Raw genomic sequence first — 10,896 nt, forward strand, 5'->3', positions numbered from 1 at the left:
TCTCCTCTCCTCTCTCTCTCTCCTCTCTCTCTCTCTCTCTCTCTCTCTCTCTCTCTCTCTCTCTCTCTCTCTCTCTCTCTCTCTCTCTCTCTCTCTCTCTCCTCTCTCTCTCTCTCTCTCTCTCTCTCTCTCTCTCCTCTCTCTCTCTCTCTCTCTCTCTCCTCTCTCTCTCTCTCCTCTCTCTCTCTCTCTCTCTCCGGGAAATAACCTTGACCTGAGCACGGAGAAGAGCGGCTCCCTGACCACGTCCTAGGTAGGGTAAGATGGAGGCGGCCGAGTGTGTTCCTCTAGTGGGTGTTTTTTGGATCGGGGGTTTTGGAGGAATAAGTTTGGGGGATTTATAGATTTGATGTATTTAGATTAATCGTGTTTCTATCTCTTTTATTTTTTTACAGTTAATGAAGCAGGTCAGTGGCAAAACAATAATGAGAAAAAAAGCTAATCATTGTCCATATAAAAGGGGTTTAGAAGAGTGGCCAGAAGAGAGGTCAATTTCGGGAGGAGAGGTGTTTATGATAAGAACGAATATGCTTGTGATGCTTGTAATGTTTGTGCTCAGTAACTAACTAACTACCTAACTATCTAATTAACTGACATATTAATTATCAACCAGTCAACCAACTCTCTAACTAAGTAACCATCTATCTATCTAACTAGGTGACCAACTGACTGCCTAACTAAGTAACTAACCAACTAATTGACGAACCAACAAACCAAATAACAAATTAACAACCTAACTAATGAACTACCTACCTACCTACCTACCTAACGAACTACCTGCTTATCTTACTAACGAACTAGGCACCATTCTCCTCATAACTCGTACCAGGAATGGAAAAATCAATACATTCCGGAAACTGAGCGAATGTATGAAATTAACAACCTAACTAATGAACTACCTACCCACCTACCTATCTAACTAACTAATGAGCTACCTGCCTATTTAACTAACGAACTAGGCACCATTCTCCTCATAACTCGTACCAGGAAGGGAAAAATCAACACATTCCGGAAACTGAGCGAATGTATGAAAACCAAACTACGTACTTAACTAATGACCTACCTACATAACTAACCAACTAACTAACCAGCATCCATTCTCCTCATAACTCGTACCAGGAAGGGAAAAATCAATACATTCCGGAAACTGAGCGAATGTATGAAAACCAACTGTAAAAAAATAACCATTGATAACCATTCCATATTCCGGCAACGATTCCTATTTCTTTTTTCACCGCCATCCAATATTCCAGCGTATATATATTTTTTACTGATATGCAACAGATAACCGAACACATGACCCTGACCCCGTGACCTTAAAAGTAGCAGCAGCATGACCCAGACCTGGTACCCGTGACCTCCGCGCATCGTCTACACCCCCTCTCTTTCACCTGCGGGCGGAAGGGAACTCACCTGTCTTGACGCATTCCTCCGTCAGGCATATTCTTGAGGTGTCTGCGGGAGAGAGAAAAGAGCGGCGTGAGGGCAAGGAATACCTGGAAACCTGATGTGCTTCACCTAATGTAAGCAGCGAGGGAGCGAAAATGAGGGAGGGAGGGAGAGGGAGAGGGAGAGAGAGAATCATATATATCGGAAGGTAAGAAAGAAACGTAAAGAGAAGTGAGAATGAGAGGAAAAGAGGAAAAGTAAGAGAAAATGATAAAATAAAACATATGAGAGAGAGAGAGAGAGAGAGAGAAGGAAAGACAACGAAGAGATTATTTATTAGATATTCCGATAACATGATTTCATATTTGGCTCAAGGGCTTCTTCTTCTTTTTGTCTTCCTCCTCCTCCTCCTCCTCCTCCTCCTCCTCCTCCTCCAGGTAAAAAAGAGCCACATCATTTTCAACGGGACACACTTAATCCCATCATCAATATTTCTGTTTGATGACGCAACCATTTTTTCTCTCTCGTTCTCTCTCTCTCTCTCTCTCTCTCTCTCTCTCTCTCTCTCTCTCTCTTTTTCCTTACCGCCTGTCTGTCTGTCTGTCTGTCTGTCTGTCTGTCTGTCTCTTTTCCGTTTCTCGTCTCTCATTTCTCTCTTATTTCTTAACACTTTATTTGCCTACATATTTTTTTTCTCTCATCATCCGTCTTTTTTTTTTAGTTTTCATTTGTCTGTCTGTCTGTTTTTTCTGTCTGTTAGTTCGTACGTGTGTTTTTGTTTATTTTTTAACGTTTTCTAATTTCTTTGTGGTTTACTATTTTTTTTTACCGTCTGACTGTCTAAGTAAGTATAAGTAGTCTCTCTCTCTCTCTCTCTCTCTCTCTCTCTCTCTCTCTCTCTCTCTCTCTCTCTCTCTCTCTCTCTCTCTCTCTCTCTCTCTCTCTCTCTCTCTCTCTCTCTCTCCTCTCTTGCTCTCTCCCAATATAGCCGGAAGGGGAGGAAGAGGAAGAGGAGGAGGAGGAGGAGGAAACAGGCGGAGGAAGAAGGAGGAGGACGTGGGTAAGAGGGAGGAGGAGGAGGGGATAAGAAGAAGGAGTAGGAGGAGTTAAGAGAAAGAAGAGGAGGAGGAGGAGGAGGAAGAGATAAAAAGTGAAGGAAAAGTACGAGGAGGAGGAAGAGGAAGAGGAAGGAGGAAGGAAGACAGAAGCAAAAACTTTTATTCTGATTCTTCTTCTCTTCCTTTTTCTTTCCTTTCACGGAACATTTAGTTTTCATTGACGCCGGGGGGGAGGGGGGAGAGAGAGAGAGAGAGAGAAGAGGGAATAGAAGAAGAGGGAGAGGACGACGGACGTGAAAGAAGGAAGAAGAGAGGAAAGAAAAGCCAAAAGAATGATGGAGGGAAGAGGAAGAAGAGAAAAAAAAGGAAGGAAGATAGAAAAAAAATGGAAAGAGGAGGAAACAGGAAGAATAAAAGAAGGAGGAAAGAGAAGAAAAGGAAGAAGGGAGGAGAGAGGCAGAAGAAATGAGGGAGTAAGGAGATAAATAGAAAGGGGGAAGGGAAGAGGAAGGAAGGAAGGAAGGAAGGAAGGAAGGAAGGAGAAAAGAGCAAAAAATGGAAGAAGGTAGGAAAGAGAAAGAAGGAAAGGGGGAAAGAAGGAGAAAAATATAAAGGGAAAAGGAGGGACGAAGGAAGGAAGGAAGGAGAAAGGAACAAAAAAACATGGAAGAAGAGAGGAAGGAGGAAGAAAGAAGAAGAGGGGAGGCAATAGTTTTTCTCCACTTCGATAATGCCATCAACCACCACCTCCACCTCCACCACCCCCACCACGATCACCACCACCACCAGCACCACCTCCACCTCCACCACCACCACCACCACCACCACCACTCCAGTCCTCTTGCTTAGCTTTTACATTATTTTATTTTTTCTTACTAACATATTTTTTCCTCTCTCTCTCTCTCTCTCTCTCTCTCTCTCTCTCTCTCTCTCTCTCTTTCCCTTGTCATTTCTCTTTCATTTTGCTCCTAATTGTTCCTCTTTCTGGGTCAACATTTTTTCTCTTCTCTCCTTTTTCTCTGGGTTTTCTGTTTTTATTTTCTTGGCTAACATTGTATATAGTTTTTTTCCCTCAATTTATATCTCTATTCTTTTCTTCAATATTTTTTCATTTCTTTCTGTCTTCAATTATTTTTCTCATCCGGTTTTCTCTTTTTTTATATATTTTCCCCATTTTCTTCATTTCATTCTTTTCTCACATGTTTTATTGTACTCTCTCTCTCTCTCTCTCTCTCTCTCTCTCTCTCTCTCTCTCTCTCTCTCTTCTTTTGTTGCTCTTTCTCTCCTTCTCGGTCCTTGTTCTCCCTCCTTCTCTTCCTCTTCTATTTACCTAACCTTTCTTCTTTTCCTTCTTTCTTCCTCGAATACCTGCGTCTTTACTTTTCTCTCACTTTTACAACTTCTTTCGCTCATCCGCAGTCCCTCCTTTTATTCTTCTTCCTCTCCTTCCGTTTATTTATTTTTTCTCACCTCCCTCTCCACTTTTCATTTCTCCTTCCCCTGTTCCTCTCCTTTCCTGTTTCTTTCCACATTCTCTGTTTTCTATTTTCACTCAAGCTCCGCTCTCTCTCTCTCTCTCTCTCTCTCTCTCTCTCTCTCTCTCTCTCTCTCTCTCTCTCTCTCTCTCTCTCTCTCTCTCTCTCTCTCTCTCTCTCTCTCTCTCTCTCTCTCTCTCTCTCTCTCTCTCTCTCTCTCTCTCTCTCTCTCTCTCTCTCTCTCTCTCTCTCTCTCTATCTATATCTATCTATCTATCTATCTATATCTATCTATCTATCTATCTATCTTTCAATCAATCTATCTGTCTATCTATCTGTTTTCGTGTCTTATTTCTCTTTTCTTTCCGTTACTATCAGCCTTCCTCCTCCTTCTTATCCTTTTTTCTCCCCTTCTCTTCAGTTTTTTCACCTTTTCCTTTTCTTCCCCCCTTCTTTATCATTATCTATTTATCTATCTATCTCTCGACATCAACTTATCTTTGTGTCTTTACCATATATCTCTCTTTTCTCTTCATCACTTTCGACCTTCCTCCTCCTTCTTCTTTCTCCCTTTCTCTTCAGTGTTTTCACCTCTCCCTTTCTTCTTCCTTTCTAATCACTATCTATTTCACTATATCTATTTTTGTGTCTTTTCCATATTTTTCTTTTCTCTTCATCACTTTCGACTTTCCTCCTCCTCCTCCTCCTTCCTTCTCCCTTTCTCTTCAGTGTTTTCACCTCTCCCTTTCTACCTTTCTAATCACTATCTATTTCACTATATCTATTTTTGTGTCTTTTCCATATTTTTCTTTTCTCTAAATCACTTTTGACCTTCCTCCTCCTCCTCCTTCTTCCTTCTCCCTTTCTCTTCAGTGTTTTCACCTCTCCCTTTCTTCTCCCTTTACAGGCACTTTCTTCTTCCTGGTAATGGTGCCCCGCTGTGCCTGACCCCTTCCCCTCCCTTCCCTCTCCCTTATGCTACCTTCCTCACCCCTTCCGTCTCCTCCCTTAACTCCTTCCTCCTTCCCTTGTTCTCTGAGTGTGCCCAGCGGGAGTCCCGGAGGAGGAGGAGGAGGAGGAGGAAGAGGAGAAGGAGGGCAATGAAGGTGAGCAGAAAGAAAAAGAGAAGAAAAGAGAAGTGGAGTAAGAAAATAATCCGGAGAAACAGGAAGAGAAGGAGGAGAGTAAAAGTTTGAGGGGTGGTAAAGAAGAAAGAAAGGAGAAAGAGGAGGAGGAGAGAGGGAGGGAAGGAAAGAGTAGAAGTAAAAGAAGAATGAAAACAAATAGAAATAACAGGATGAGGATAAGTGTAAGCAAGAGTATGAAGAGGAAGAGAAGAAAAATGAAGGGATAGAGGGAAAGGAAATAAGTAAAGAAGAATAAGAAGAAAAAATAAAAGAAAGAATAGGGAGAAGAAGACAAGAATGGAATAGTATGAGGAAAGGAAGAAGAACAATAAAAGGAGCGAAATGAAGGATGAGTAAAAGTATAAGAAAGGGGAATAAGAGAAAGAATATTAGGATGAAAAGAAGAAAGGATTAGCAAAACTTAATGAGTATGAGGAGGATGAGGAGGACGACGAGAGGTATGAGGCGGGATATGAGGAGTATGCGGAAGAAAAAAATAAAGTAAAATAGAAGGGAAAGGAAGAAAAGTAAAAGAATGGTATGAGGAAAAGAAGATGGAAGGCGTGGAGTAAGAAGCAAATCAGAAGTATAAAGAGATGGAGGAGGAGGAACAAAAGTATGAGGGAGGAAAAAGGAGGAAAAAAAGGAGAGAAAGGAGAAACAGAAGGACTAAAATGAAAGAACCTAATGAGGATAAGAAAAGAAATGGCAAAGTATGAGGAATATGAAGAGCATGAAAGAGTATGATAAGTATGAGAAGACAAAAAAAGGGAAAGGAGGAGAATTTTAAGAGCATAAGAACTAAAAGAGAAAAACAGTATGAGAAGAAAGGAATGAGGAAGAAGGAGTAGTATGAAGAGGAGTATGAGGAAAATGAGGCGAAGGAAAAGAAGGAGAAAACTATGAGAAAGTTGGAGTAAAAATATACGAAGCAAGAGGACTAAAAAAAGACCAGGATAAGAAAGAGAAGAAATGAATGGCGGAGTATGAAAAGAATGAGGGATATGAGGAGGAGGAGGAGGAGGAGGAGGAGGGGAAAGAAAAAAAAATGAGAGGAAGAGAAGTATGAGAAGCAGGAATAAAAGAAAGAATAGGACGAGGAAAAGAAGATAAAAAGACGTGGATTAAAAAGCAAATTAAATGTACAGAGAAGGAGGAGGAGGAAAAGGAGACAAAAGAGGGGAAAAGAATAAAAAGGGAAAAGAAGAGAAGTATAAGAAACAGGAATAAATAAAGAATAGGACGAGGAAAAGAAGATAAAAAGACGTGGATTAAGAAGCAAATTAAACATACAGAGATGAAGGAGGAGGAAAAGGAGACAAAAGAGGGAAAAAGAATAGAAAGGGAAAAGAAGAGAAGTATAAGAAACAAGAATAAATAAAGAATAGGACGAGGAAAAGAAGATAAAAAGACGTGGATTAAGAAGCAAATTAAACATACAGAGATAGAGGAGGAGGAAAAGGAGACAAAAGAGGGAAAAAGAAAAAAAGGGAAAAGAAGAGAAGTATAAGAAACAGGAATAAATAAAGAATAGGACGAGGAAAATAAAATAAAAAGACGTGGATTAAGAAGCAAATTAAACATACAGAGATAGAGGAGGAGGAAAAGGAGACAAAAGAGGGAAAAAGAAAAAAAGGGAAAAGAAGAGAAGTATAAGAAACAGGAATAAAAGAAAGAATAGGACGAGGAAAAGAAGATAAAAAGACGTGGATTAAAAAGCAAATTAAATGTACAGAGAAGGAGGAGGAGGCGTAAGAGTATAAGGAAGAAAAGGAGACAAAAGAGGGGAAAAGAATAAAAAGGGAAAAGAAGAGAAGTATAAGAAACAGGACTAAAGGAAGGAATAAGATAAGGAGAGGAGAGGACTAACAGAGTATGATGAGGATGAGGATGAGGATGAGTCGGCGGGGATGGGGTTGGATGCTCCGGGCGGGGTGGCTGATACGCCGCCCCCTGGGACCCGCCGGTTAAAGGGGATCACCCGGGAACCTTATTTTCACGCCCTTCCCGCCGCCCCCGTCCGCCTGCCAGGGTCGTGAGGCTTGGTTCTGGGCCCCTCTCGCCTCCTCCCGTCTCTTCCCGCCTTCCAGTACCTTCCGTTACCTTTATTTCATGTCATTACGCCTTCCATAACCTTCCCTAACCTCTAAAACAGACTTAAGACTTGTTTTCCGCCTCTTTCTGCCTTTCCATACGTCCTTCTACCTCTGTTCCATGTTATCACGTCATAGTTTGTGTCCTAACCTTCCCTTCCTCCAGGTAATGGCTTCTCGTCATCTTCCCTCCTTCTCCCGCCTTTTCCAGCCTCCTTTTGTCTCCTACTATCTTCCAGCACCTTCTCCAATCTCTGTTTCATATCATTACGGTGGTTTCTGTGTCATCTCGCCTTCTTTGTCGTCTTCTTCCCTCCTTCTCCAGCCTTTTCCAGCCTCCTTTTGCTTCTCACTATCTTCCAGCACCTTCTCCTATCTCTGTTTCATGTCATTACGGTGGTTTCTGTGTCATCTCTCCTTCTTTTCAATTCGAGGCTTGTTTTTTTGTCTCCTCACGCCTCCTTCTGCTTCCTTTTCGGCTTCCCGTATCTTCCTTTGCCTCTGTTTCACGTCACTGCGTTATTTGTGTTATTATTTGCCCTCTGCTCTTCCCTTTCCACCTAATAAGGGACTAGAGGCATGTTTTTCGTCGTCTTCTATCCCCCCCTGCCTTCTATCGCATTGCCGTACCTTCTTCTATCTCTTGTTTTATATCCTCATCCTCATATCCCTCATTCTTTTCATACGCCGCCATTCCTTTCTTCTCCTCCTCCTCATCCTAGTCTTTGTTTTTTAGTCATCTTGCTTCTTATATTTCTCCTCCTCTTTTCTCTTCTGTTCTTCTTCTTCTCCGCCTCATTTTCCAGCTGGCGTTTTGAAGCTTGTTTTTTTTCGTCTTTTTTCCGCCTCTTCCTATCCCCTTCAGCCTCCTCATACTTCCCTGCCTTCGTCTACCTTCCCTTACCTATATTCGATGCCATTACGTTGTTGTTTTGCTCCACTCACCTTCCTTTTCGACCTAACAGACATGGGAGTTGTTTTTCGTCTTCCTCCTTCTTCCACCTTTTCCAGCTTCCTCCTGTCTCCTCTGCCTTCCCGTACTTTCCCTTACCTACATTCTACGCCATTACGTTGTTGTTTTGCTCCCCTCACCTTCCTTTTCGACCTAACAGACGTGGGAGTTGTTTTTCGTCTTCTGCCTTCTTCCACCTTCTCCAGCCTCCTCCTGCCTCCTCTCTCTTCCCGCACTTTCCTTCACTTCTTATTCATGTCATCACGTCATTGTTTTGGTTTTCCTTTCCACCTAATATACACGAGACTTGTTTTGTTGTTTTCTTCTGCCTTCTTCCACCTTCTCCATTCTCCTCCTGCCTCCTCTCTCTTCCCGTACATTCCTTCACTTCTTATTCATGTCATCACGTCATTGTTTTGTTTTCTCTTTCCACCTAACAGAGACATGATACTTGTTTTTCGTCTTCCACCTTCTTCCACCTTCTCCAGCCTCCTCCTGCCTCCTCTCTCTTCCTGTACGTACCCTCACCTATTATTCTATGTTATCACGTCATTGTTTTGCTCCCCTCACCTTCCTTTTCGACCTAATAGACATGGGGCTTGTTTTTCGTATTCTTTCCACCTTCTCCAGCCTCCTCCTGCCTCCTCTCTCTTCCTCTACGTTCCTTCACCTATTATTCTATGTTATCACGTCATTGTTTTGCTCCCCTCACCTTCCTTTTCGACCTAATAGACATGGGGCTTGTTTTTCGTCTTCTTCCACCTTCTTCCACCTTCTCCAGCCTCCTCCTGCCTCCTCTCTCTTCCCGTACTTTCGTAACCTCATGCCATTACGCGCTTTTTTGTGTCCCCCTCACCTTCGCTTTTACCTTGTGGTGTTTTGACGCATTCTTTCGCTACCTTCTGCCTTCCGCCTTTCCATGTCTCCTTCTACCTCTATTTGATATCATTACGTACTTTTTTTGTGTTCCCTCACCTTCGCTTTTAACGTGTAGTGTCTTGAGGAGCGTTTTCCGTATTCTGACACTACCTTCCGGCTTCTTCCGCCTTCCCGTACCTCCCCCTAGCTGTATTTTCTGTCAATACGCCCATTTCTGTGTCCCCTCACCTTCATTTCCATCTAGTAGTGTTCTGAATAATGTTTTTCGTAATTCTTTCACTACCTTCTATCTCCCTCCTCCTTCCCGTACCTCCCCTTAGCTATATTTTCTGTCGTTACGCCCATTTCTGTGTCCCCTCACCTTCATTTCCATCTAGTAGTGTTCTGAATAATGTTTTTCGTAATTCTTTCACTACCTTCTATCTCCCTCCTCCTTCCCGTACCTCCCCCTAGCTGCATTTTCTGTCATTACGCCCATTTCTGTGTCTTCTCACCTTCAATCCCATCTAGTAGTGTTTTGAATAATGTTTTTCGTAATTCTTTCACTACCTTCTATCTCCCTCCACCTTCCCATACCTCCTCTTAGCTTTTTCTGCCAGTACGCCATTTATCTGTTTCCTTTCACAGTCATTTCCATCTAAAAGGGACTCGAGGCATGTTTTTCGTCTTCTCCTCCTCCTTCTGCGTCCTACTGCCTTTTAGTACCTCGTCTTCACCTCCTTAAGCCCTTTCTAGCACCCTCTCGCCCTCCCTTTTGCCTGTCACGGTCGTAATGATTGTTTTTGTAGTCCCCCTCTTCCTTCCTCCTTCCTTCCGCCGCCTCCTCCTCCTTCCAGCTCCCCCACCCATTCTCTCCTACTTATGCTCTTTTGCTGTCTCCCTTTTCTCTCTTGTTGCCATCCTCTCGCCCTTTGCTGCCTCTTATACACCGATGCCAGATTGTCGTACTCGGAGCATAGTATTAACCGGTTTTTGACGCCTAACTATTGCCAAGAAACATCAGGATCTAACTCTTTTAACGATAACTATAAATGAGTTTCGTTATTGGAGCCCAGTAGACAGTTTCGGGGTATGATGTCGGGAAATATAATCGGCTGAGTACGACAATCTGGCAACGTTGCTCTTATGTTAGTTTTTCTCCTTTCTTAATGTCATTTTTAGTTTGCTTTTCCTTTGCCCTATTTGTGTTTTTTTTCTTGGTTCTTCGTCCTTCTCTTCCTTATCTCTTCGTTCCTCTTCCTCCTTCCCCTTATTTTTCTTTTCCTCTTTCTTTCTCTTTCTTCTCCTTTCCCTCCTCTTCTTTATCTTTTCTTTTCTCCTAATTCTTCTCTCTCTCTCTCTCTCTCTCTCTCTCTCTCTCTCTCTCTCTCTCTCTCTCTCTCTCTCTCTCTCTCTCTCCTTCTTCTAATCTCTTCTTTTCTCCTACTCTTTCTTCCCTTCCTTAGCCTCATTCCCCATCCTCTTTTTCTTTATCCCTTCTTTTCTCTTTCTTTCTCCTGCTTTTCCTCCCCAATCCTTCTCCTCCTCCTCCCAATGTTCATTACCACTGTCTTACTGCGCGATCTGTCCTCCTCCAAGTCTCCAAGCTAACGTAATTCCTCTATCGTCTCCTTTAATGGTATCCTGTTTTTCTTGCCTTGCCTTTCCGCCTCATCTAACGCTCATTACTGCTCCTTACGCTGCTTTGAAATTCGCGCTAATTCCTCATTTTTCGTGCTGTTGTTCCATTTTCTTTGGTACTCTGACTCTTCTCGTTCCTCTCTCTCCCTGTTCCTGTTTTTCACTCATCGCTTGGCTTCATTACTCGCCAGAAAACACTCGGTAATGAGCCTTAGCTGTGGGCAAAATAAAAACACTCGGTACAGCTCACGAATTGCAGCTCTCGCCCAGTAATTTCTCCGTATTCCAGCAGTAACATAACAG

The 10,896-nt window shown here is 42.6% G+C and overlaps 1 protein-coding gene across 2 annotated transcripts in view; it reads right to left on the bottom strand.

The window, feature by feature from the left end:
* The window catches only part of LOC126981569 (neprilysin-1-like), a 34,164-nt gene extending 32,701 nt beyond the window's left edge, over positions 1-1,463 (bottom strand). For both annotated transcript variants that reach the window (XR_007733993.1, XM_050832968.1), the window contains exon 1: positions 1,414-1,463. The gene's annotated coding sequence lies outside the window, so the exon portion shown is untranslated. The remainder of the gene's footprint in view (positions 1-1,413) is intronic.
* Positions 1,464-10,896: the final 9,433 nt, after the last annotated feature.

The sequence above is a fragment of the Eriocheir sinensis genome, chromosome 48 (assembly GCF_024679095.1).
Source record: "Eriocheir sinensis breed Jianghai 21 chromosome 48, ASM2467909v1, whole genome shotgun sequence".
NCBI lineage: Eukaryota > Metazoa > Arthropoda > Malacostraca > Decapoda > Varunidae > Eriocheir > Eriocheir sinensis.